This window comes from Pseudophryne corroboree, chromosome 1 (assembly GCF_028390025.1).
Source record: "Pseudophryne corroboree isolate aPseCor3 chromosome 1, aPseCor3.hap2, whole genome shotgun sequence".
NCBI classification, from domain to species: domain Eukaryota; kingdom Metazoa; phylum Chordata; class Amphibia; order Anura; family Myobatrachidae; genus Pseudophryne; species Pseudophryne corroboree.
In genome coordinates this window covers 918,131,920-918,142,720 of record NC_086444.1, presented here as the reverse complement: position 1 = coordinate 918,142,720, position 10,801 = coordinate 918,131,920, and the positions used below count along the sequence as shown (strand labels likewise).

Sequence of the window (10,801 nt, the reverse complement as noted above, 5' to 3'; positions counted from 1 at the left end):
TAGGTCGACCACAATTGGTCGACAGTAACTAGGTCGACAGGGTCTTTAGGTCGACATGTTCTAGGTCGACAGGTCAAAAGGTCGACATGCGTTTTTCACAATTTTTTTCTTTTTTTTTAACCTTTTCATACTTAACGATCCACGTGGACTACGATTGGAACGGTAATCTGTGCCGAGCAAAGCGGCAGCGGAGCGAAGGCACCATGCCCGAAGCATGGCGAGCGAAGCGGTGCACTAATTGGGGTTCCCGGTCACTCTACGAAGAAAACGACACCAAAATAACAATAAAAACTCATGTCGACCTTTTGACCTGTCGACCTAGAACATGTCGACCTAAAGACCCTGTCGACCTAGACACCCTAGACTAGACAAAGGGCGATCGGGCACTGGTAAAATTAGTACTGTGTTAATAATGTGGAACCAAAATTTGGACAATTAAACACTCCAAAATAGGAAAAAAGAAGAAAAAACTATGTTTTTTACTTCGATAAATAACGTTGTCCTGCTTGGTGGTGCGCCCAGAGCCAGAGAGTACATATACTAAAAGGAAGGGAGAGAAAGAAGGCTCTTGTGTGGGCGCACTCTTGAAAGGAAAGGAAAATTCCTATAACATGTAGAGAGAGATACTTAAAACATAACTTTTAATGTTGACATTTATAATGAAAATACCCATATAAATGATCCATATCAAAGAAAGAAATGTGATAATTAGAATTAATAAAATGTTCTGGTCTGTTTAATCACACTTGGTAATTGGAATGGTTGTAGACATTGATTCGTCTTACCCCCAATTCCCCTGACCAGCACAGAATATCTGTGTTAATGGAACCAAGGAGTGATCATAAGAGTTATTTGATAAGTAAGACCCACTTGGGCTACTTAATTCGAAATTGGTTGGTCTCCTGCATTCAAATGAGCTAGACTTTCTGACGTAAGCCACAAAAATTAGTAGTAAGCCTCAAAAAGGAAAAGGAAAGGGGAAAAGAGAATTAGTGGTGATACTGCTGTTGGCGTCGCAAACACATATGAAGGGAAATGGTCCCAACTCTACAACACCGGGTATTCGCAGGAAGTCTCCTCTCCTGGTACTGACCCGGCCCAACGCTGTTTGGCTTCCAAGATCAGACGAGATCGGGCATTGGCAGCGTGGTATGATAGTAGAGAATTTTTATGATAGTACACCAATGAGAGTGCACCTATGTAGGAAACGGAAGAAAGAGGAAAAAAGGGAGACAGAAAAAAAGAGAGGAAGAGGAAAAAGGAAATGAAAATAGTATATAGGAGAGAAAAGGAATGAATCAGTATAGCGTAATTGATGGATCTGCTTTCTGCGTTAGACACAGCTCAACAAATCCCACTTCTGTGGTATTGTGCTCCGTGAATCGCAGATGAGAGTCCATGAAGCAATAGTGAAGTATGAGCAAGAGGTATGAAAGATATGCTGGGTTGAACTGTCAAAAAAATGTATATATCATCACGAAAGACTAGTGAGAAATTGAAGTGAAATGAAATTACTAATAATTAAACATTGATTTAGAAAATCACATAGGTATTTATCGTGCATATTAGGATAAAGTTAGAAGTTCAAAGAACATGCTGAGGCTCACGATGAGTAGGATAATTATCAGACAATATACTGGCCTCTGCTAATTATCAGACAATATACTGGCCTCTGCTGGAAAAAAAACTTAGCATAATGGTATGAATATTTTAACAGATATTGATTTAGGAAAAATCAGGGAAGAAGAAAAGGGATGAAAAGAAAATTTGGGCTGTATATGTTAAGTTATTAGACAGTAGTGCTGTAGCAAAGAGCTGTGTGTGTGCTACACAGGTCCAAATGACATAGAATAACAACAGATTAATATAAAGCGCATCAAGGATTGCGGTCTGTGCAGAATATACACAGAACGGCAGTGGACTTCCAGTTATCAGCACTCTGATAAGAAAATATAAATGTGCTACACAGATCTAAACATTTGCTGTATAATCAAGCATATTCATAAATGCACTTAATGTGTTGTTGTCTGTGCACGCTATATGCAGAGCAACAGTGGGTCCAATCAGATGTGATGGAAGTTAATGCGCATCAAAGGTTGCCGTCTGTGCCAAATATACACAGGACAGCAGCAGGCTTGTAGTCATCAGCACTATCTGCCAAAAAATATCTATGTATGCTACAGGACTATTAACATTGCTGTCTAGTAAAACATATGTAATAAATACACAGAGTGTGTTGCTGTCTGTGCAGGATGTGCACAGAGCAGCTGTTGGCTTACGGTCACCAAGATTGGAGAAAGAAGGCAGGTTAGGGCATTGTCATGTGCCCAGGCAGGAGCTGAGAAATCACTCAGTGTGTGGTCCCCCTCTCGGAAAACGCGTTTCGCCCTGACGGGCTTGTTCACTTCCGGGTTTGCCGGGATCTGTGTAGCACATTTATATATTCTTATCAGAGTGCTGATAACTGGAAGTCCACTGCCGTTCTGTGTATATTCTGCACAGACCGCAATCCTTGATGCGCTTTATATTAATCTGTTGTTATTCTATGTCATTTGGACCTGTGTAGCACACACACAGCTCTTTGCTACAGCACTACTGTCTAATAACTTAACATATACAGCCCAAATTTTCTTTTCATCCCTTTTCTTCTTCCCTGATTTTTCCTAAATCAATATCTGTTAAAATATTCATACCATTATGCTAAGTTTTTTTTCCAGCAGAGGCCAGTATATTGTCTGATAATTATCCTACTCATCGTGAGCCTCAGCATGTTCTTTGAACTTCTAACTTTATCCTAATATGCACGATAAATACCTATGTGATTTTCTAAATCAATGTTTAATTATTAGTAATTTCATTTCACTTCAATTTCTCACTAGTCTTTCGTGATGATATATACATTTTTTTGACAGTTCAGCCCAGCATATCTTTCATACCTCTTGCTCATACTTCACTATTGCTTCATGGACTCTCATCTGCGATTCACGGAGCACAATACCACAGAAGTGGGATTTGTTGAGCTGTGTCTAACGCAGAAAGCAGATCCATCAATTACGCTATACTGATTCATTCCTTTTCTCTCCTATATACTATTTTCATTTCCTTTTTCCTCTTCCTCTCTTTTTTTCTGTCTCCCTTTTTTCCTCTTTCTTCCGTTTCCTACATAGGTGCACTCTCATTGGTGTACTATCATAAAAATTCTCTACTATCATACCACGCTGCCAATGCCCGATCTCGTCTGATCTTGGAAGCCAAACAGCATTGGGCCGGGTCAGTACCAGGAGAGGAGACTTCCCGCGAATACCCGGTGTTGTAGAGTTGCGACCATTTCCCTTCATATGTGTTTGCGACGCCAACAGCAGTATCACCACTAATTCTCTTTTCCCCTTTCCTTTTCCTTTTTGAGGCTTACTACTAATTTTTGTGGCTTACGTCAGAAAGTCTAGCTCATTTGAATGCAGGAGACCAACCAATTTCGAATTAAGTAGCCCAAGTGGGTCTTACTTATCAAATAACTCTTATGATCACTCCTTGGTTCCATTAACACAGATATTCTGTGCTGGTCAGGGGAATTGGGGGTAAGACGAATCAATGTCTACAACCATTCCAATTACCAAGTGTGATTAAACAGACCAGAACATTTTATTAATTCTAATTATCACATTTCTTTCTTTGATATGGACCTAGACACCCTGTCGACCAATAGTGGTTGACCTAGACATTGTCAACCTAGTTACTGTCGACTTTCAATACCACACCCGTTGTTTTCATAATGTTAACTGGTTAGTATATCACAAGTTATACAGTGTGATTGGTGTGGCTGGTATGGATCTTGCCCTTGGATTAGCAAAAATCCTTTCCTCGTACTGTCCGTCTCCTCTGGGCACAGTTTCTCTAACTGAGGTCTGGAGGAGGGGCATAGAGGGAGGAGCCAGTGCACACCCAGACCTAAAGTCTTTCTTAAAGTGCCCATGTCTCCTGCGGAGCCCATCTATCCCCATGGTCCTTACGGAGTCCCCAGCATCCTTTACGGACTACGAGAAAAAGATTTACAGGTAGGTTTAAAATCTTATTCTTTTTTTAGCTTTCAATGGGATTAAAAAAAATTAGAGTATCCCACCTTTCAGGAGGTACTGGGGACTTGGGCTTCAGAGTTCAGGAGCAAGAGCAACCCTTAGACATAGTGGTCTCCAACCTTAATTGGGGTGTGAGCTACTTTTGGAAAATAAAACCTCTGAAGGAGCTACCCCCTCCCCCAAATGCGCGTGCGTTTCTGCAAAAGTGGGTGTGGACTCACAAAAGTGGGTGTGGATTTACAACTACAAGTAGTTCCCCCTTCCCCCCCACCGCGTAGTGCCAGATACACAAATAATGCCCCGCAGCAGTGCCAGATATACAAATATACAAAAAAGAGTCCTAGCTTTTGGAGTATACCCTCAGAAAAACTCGAAGTCAGACAGTATCTGAGATATCTGGCTGGGAAGAGCAATTAACAGGCTCAGATGGGGACCACTGCTTTGAAGTCATATCTCTGGTTCCCCAGGGGTGATTTTCACAAATCTGGTACCCTGGGAAAGAGCTGACCCACAGCTATCAGCCTAAGGTCCTTATACTCCTGGGGCAAGTGCCCATTGAGCCCATATGAAAAGACGGCCCTGTCAGTGATGGAGTAAAATGGTTGGTTTTGTTGTAAGCAGCATGAAGGGGAAGTAAGTCTCCAAGCTGCGAATAGTGTAAAAGTCTTATCAGGCTTTGTGCTGAAAGCAGGGTCGGACTGGCCCACAGGGGTACAGGGGAAACCACCGGTGGGCCCCACTGCCTGAGGGCCCACTCCTTCCTTTATGGATCAGGTTCCAGACCGTGCACTTGTATTATATATGGTAGCAGGGGCAAACGCAGGATTTGCAAGAGGGGGTTTCCAGAGAGAGGTGGAGCCAAGTACGGGGGTGGAGACTGAGGTGACCCAGTATTTGCTGGGTCTGTTAAACTAGTGTAGATAGATAGACCTACATGACATGAGAAGATAGAGCGGGGGGAGCTGTAGCACGTAATAGGCAGCTGTGCGTATATAAAGGGAGCCAGCACAGGGTAATAAATGTGAGCTCCCGCTACCCATTACTTGCGTAGCGGGAAGGCAACAGTACGTTCTATGACAGACTATGGGAAAAAAAGCTGCGGGTGGCTGCCCTATGTTGTGATGAGTATGCATCACAGCAACACCACGATGTGCAGCCTCCTGCAGCAAGGATGTTAGAGGACACATTTGTGTATGTACAGTGTGTATATATATATATATATATATATATATATATATATACATACACACACAGTATATATATATATATATATATATATATATATATATGCACCAGTAGGTGTCCAGCACTCCTGCAACACGTGCACCATGCGCTGGTGCCCCAATTCTCACATACAGACCTCCAAATGGTATCTGGCACCCAGGGACAAATAAAGCAGGCTACAGACCATGATGTAACCGTTTGATCTGTAGCCTGCTTTATTTGTCCCTGAGTGCCAGATACCATTTAGATATATATATATATATATATATATATATATATATACACACACACACACACACACATATATATATATATGTACTGTATATGTGTGTGTGTGTGTGTGTGTGTGTGTGTGTGTGTGTGTGTGTGTGTGTGTGTGTGTATATATATATATATATATATAATTGAAATTATTTTGCAGGAGTAACTAGATATAGAGGTATTTTGGAAGAGTCTAAACTTGAAGTACCTGGCTTTATTTAGCACTTACAAGGGCATCCAGGAAGAGGATCTGTCACTCAGATAGGAAGCAGCAGCAAGTGGAGGGACTGAGGCAGAGTGGAGATAGCAGCAGCTGTCCAGCTGCCAAGACATATACACAAGAGTGCTGCGCTTGATGTATGCTTATTGATAATTGATTAAAAATTAATAGATACACAGGTGTCTGCTTAAATCAATTTAAAACACATATGGAACTTGCTGATAAAATTTAAACAAATTTATTTACACACACAATATAGTACAATAAAAACCATTGATAAAAGAAAGCTCAAGCACACTGATAGACGTTCTAAATATGTCACTTTGTTGAAATGATTTGTAACAATGTAACTTCAATGCTGCCACATAGACCTAGTTTTGGTCTCTTTGTATCAATAAAACTGAATTGCAACAGTTAATACAGCCTGTATAAGAATGATTGTAGCTCCCGTCCTCTATGCTACTGGCGTCCCAGTGCAGAGGAAATGCCGCTGAGGAAGTCCCGGGAGACGGGACGAAACGCGTTGACGTCACTTCTTTTGCTCAGCCCACAGACGCACTGACCGCTGCCAGCCACATTCCTTTGCAGCGGTGAATTTGAATTTGATAATCAGCCTCAGAGAATCTGTACCGGTACGCCAGGTCAGCATACCACTGCAGCGTCCATACCCGCCCGCCAGGACAGAATCAACTGCACCGTGATAGTGCCGGCGGCGGACGCTTGGAAGTTATCCCGGTACCTCCTGCGCTGCGAGACTGAATCTTCCCGCAGGTCGGGTAAATATTATCAGCGGCATTTCCTCTGCACTGGGACGCCAGTAGCATAGAGGACGGGAGCTACAATCATTCTTATACAGGCTGTATTAACTGTTGCAATTCAGTTTTATTGATACAAAGAGACCAAAACTAGGTCTATGTGGCAGCATTGAAGTTACATTGTTACAAATCATTTCAACAAAGTGACATATTTAGAACGTCTATCAGTGTGCTTGAGCTTTCTTTTATCAATGGTTTTTATTGTACTATATTGTGTGTGTAAATAAATTTGTTTAAATTTTATCAGCAAGTTCCATATGTGTTTTAAATTGATTTAAGCAGACACCTGTGTATCTATTAATTTTTAATCAATTATCAATAAGCATACATCAAGCGCAGCACTCTTGTGTATATATTTTTGTTGTTTGGGGGAGGTAGCAGTCCCTCAGTGCTTGCAGCTGCTGTATAGCCAACTTAAATTTAATTCATCATTTGCGCCAGGAGTTGGGGTGGTTAAACACTCTCAATCTTTTTTTCCAGCTGCCAAGACACACAGCAAACCTGAATAGTGCACAACCCGCGATTTGCGGGTCTTTGGAAAGGGGTGGAGCCAAATCCGGGTGGGCGGGGCTTAAATTGCGGGCCGCGGCAATAGCTTATTTACCTTTAAAAATCAGTTTGGTCTGTCAGGGGGGGTTTCTGGGTACTCAGAAACCCCCCCTGCATGCGCTAGTGGGTAGATATGTTACATTATACTGCACAAGACAATTGTTTACTTCAAACCTCTGTGGCGGCTGGCTACACCCTCTTTGTAGGCTTGACACACCCCTAAGTATGGGCCCCTATCACTGCATTCCCCTGGTGGGCCCTTCATGCCCCCGTCTGACACTGGCTGAAAGTAATAGTGTAAGACAGGCATGTCCAAACTGCGGTCCTCCAGCTGTTGAGAAACTACATATTCCAGCATGCTCTGACACAGCTTTATCATTCTGACAGCAAAACTGTCAGGGCATGCTGGGATATGTAGTTTCACAACAGTTGGAGGGCCGCAGTTTGGACATGCCTGGTGTAAGATAACGTTTTGTACTCTAAATGGTTTAAGGGAATTGAAAGGTACTTATGTACTATAACTAGGTGCTTATGTCATCTGGGGACAATTCTTGATCTGTTTAGAATGTAGAATTGAAATACAAGGCACATTTCACTCAACACCAATCCACTTTGACAATGCTACAACCAAATTATAAAATGACCATGGTACAGCAGCTTCATGAGATTGGGAGCAGACACAGTCATTGATGTAGAAAAGGGATTGTTCAGCATATAAAATGGAATGTAAGAATGATCGATTGTGGTGTAGTATATAACCGTAAGCAAGCTAGCATTATACACAGTGGAGTCACATTATTATGACCACCAGCTAATAGAGTAACTGCTGTGTGCAGCATGAACAGCAATTAGACAGGCTGGGGGTGATTCAAAACGGTGCTGGTAGGTTGGCACAGGTATCTGGGGCTATGCTGACTGCAGTGCATCCTACAGCTGCTGGAGGGTGTGTGGCGGAGGATCTATAGAGTGAACACAGCGATCGAGGTGCTTCGATGTTTCTTGCCTGACATTCCAACGTCCATCCATTCGACGAAAGCAGAAAACCTGAGTCATCGGAGAAGGCAACCCTTCGCCAATCAGCAGAGGTCCAATTCGGATGCAGCCATACAAATTGAAACTTTTTCCGCCGATGCTTCTTCGTTAGCATAGGTGCAGTTACCATCTGTTTGCTTTGGAGTCCCATATGCAGCAGGGTTTGCTGAACTGACATTTTATACACGTCTGGTAGTCCCCAAGTTCATTTTGATAGTGAGCTGCTACGCTGTAGCGTGTCGGATGGCCCTCATGCACCTTCGTAGCCAATGTTCACCTCATCAGTAACACGTGGTGATCCACAGTTACCACGTCTGTTATGCGCAATGGTGCCATTTGTCCAGCTATCATAGACCTTCACCACAGCAGCATGCAAACAGTTCACAAACTGCGCTGTTTCAGAAATACTGCTACCCTTGGCCATCAAGCTGATAATCATCCCTTCTTGCAACTCAGATAAGTTGGTCCTTTTAACCATGACTGCAGTTAGTGATATGTGTGTAAACAGCCTACATAGCCACCAAGCCAGCGCTCGACACGTGACATACATCATGGGCTACGCACTACTGACGTCAAATGTAGGAGGTGGTCATAATAATGTGACTCTGATGTATATGCCATATGACACGTAAGGAAACCTACTGATCTGTATAAAATAGTCTCTTCTTCCTCCACTGGGGGCACAGCGTTGACAATGTGTATAAATTGGAGAGTCTGGGCACCAAACGGTTAATATTTTTTTTACCAGTTGTCCAGGATTCCATCACCTCTAGTCTTCCCCAGCCACCGAATGCCAGTTTTTAGTTTGGTGCTGGTATGAGCAGGCACTGTTGTGGACGTGGGGGCGGTGCTTTTATGTGGTCCCCCCATTCTTTAGTTTTTTTATCATTTATTTTACGTTTATTTGAGTGGGCAGTAAAAGACATCCTATAGTACGCCCCCACTGCCGCTCCAACGATCCTAGCGCCAGTGGCCACAGCACTGTGGTCTCCAGAACACAGGAGCCATAGTCGCAGCCAATTGCAGAAGGAGACAGGTAAGCGCTGCTGCACACTCATGGTTGTTGACCCGATGTTGTGGGTGACCATCACAGTGCTGGTTGTGAGAGCACCGGTTGTCTCTCCTCCGCTCACTATACCACCAGGGCACTATGGGAACTGGAAAACACTTATAGCAGTGATAGCCATTGCCCTGGGTCCACCCCAGATGGGGGTGGCAGGATCCTCCTCTTAGCCTCTCCCCCACCCCTGGGTGCACTCCCTCACTGCAGACAGTCCACCTCAGGTACACTTCTCTCCACAGCCTGCATCACTGCACCAGGAAAGAATTTTGGGCTCCTGTCTCCCAAAAAACCCTGCACCCACCAGTCAGGTTATATGTACAGCTCCTTCCTACTGCTAAGGCTGTATTGTTTGTTTGAGCATTATTTGTCCACTGTTTCTGTGCATTGAGTAGTTCTGTGTGCATATGAGTGTATTACAGTACTTTTTGCTTGTGTGCCTGAAATGTGCTCTGCTTTTAAATATCGGTCACACTAGAGACACCCCCAGATCAGGCAGTCCTTATACTATATACTGTGTGTATATATATATATATATATATAATTACTTCGGGGTCCATGGTCTCCACAAGGTTAACCTTGGGGATGATCTGGTGGAGATCAGGACTGGTGCTGAACAAGTTTTGTGAGCCTCCCAGGGTGCACTGGGCTTTTCTCCCCTCATACTACACCCCCATGCTAAGGCACTTCAGGTTTTTTTCGGTGACAGCAAGGAGCTAGTCACACTGAGCAGGGACTGCACACTGCAGTCCAAGATTTTACTTTTTAATTTTTTCTTTTGAGCAATCAGCATCTGGCAGGACGCCCACGCTGATTCTTCAACACAATGGGGAACAGGTAAGGCGGGTTCCCACTTGCAGGACCCGCGTATAGTGCAGTCCATTTACCGCTGGTCTTGGGAGAGGACCAGAGGCACTGAGTTGCCTCAGGACCATTAAGTATTCCTGCGGCCGCACTAGACCACCAGAGCTGTAATGTATACTGGCACCGGGGACACATACAGGCCAGGAGAACCGGCGGTGACATTCAGCATAGGGGAGGTCAGCACTTTGCCAGTAGCCCCTCCCCTAGGCCAGGGCGCCATTCCACAGTGGTCTTCCCGCCCTGGGCTGCTCTTCCCTCACCTTCCTCCACAGAGGGATGCTGGACAGCCATTCTCTGAGCTCTGCAGGTGGGCAGACTCTCCCTGTATACCTCTACCACTTACCAGGTCATACAAAGTGCTGCATCCTACCAGTCTCTTCTACAGAGCAGGGTAGTTGATATCAGTGCCCATTGCAGTTAAATTGTTTATTCTGCTTTGCATGTGACTTATGCTAGTGCTGCTGCATGTGTTCACATCTGTTCACTGTCTATGTTATTACTTTCCCTTTTCTTTCAATAACCCTTGAAAACTGGTGTGTGTTTTGGGTTGAATTTGCCACACTGTACTGTATATTGTATAGCCCTTTTTCACATACTATTACTGTTACATGCTGCACATTGCCATATTTGTGTGTGTACACTTTATTTGTGCCATGTCTATCTATCTAAGACTAAGCAGACAGGGGCTTCTACATTGGTA

The 10,801-nt window shown here is 43.7% G+C and overlaps 2 pseudogenes; one reads left to right on the top strand and one right to left on the bottom strand.

Annotated features, from left to right (window-relative positions):
- Nucleotides 1-1,044: 1,044 nt before the first annotated feature.
- On the bottom strand, nt 1,045-1,163 carry LOC134934623 (5S ribosomal RNA; annotated as a pseudogene).
- A 2,037-nt stretch (nt 1,164-3,200) lies between these two features.
- LOC134943429 (5S ribosomal RNA) lies at nt 3,201-3,319 on the top strand (annotated as a pseudogene).
- Nucleotides 3,320-10,801: the final 7,482 nt, after the last annotated feature.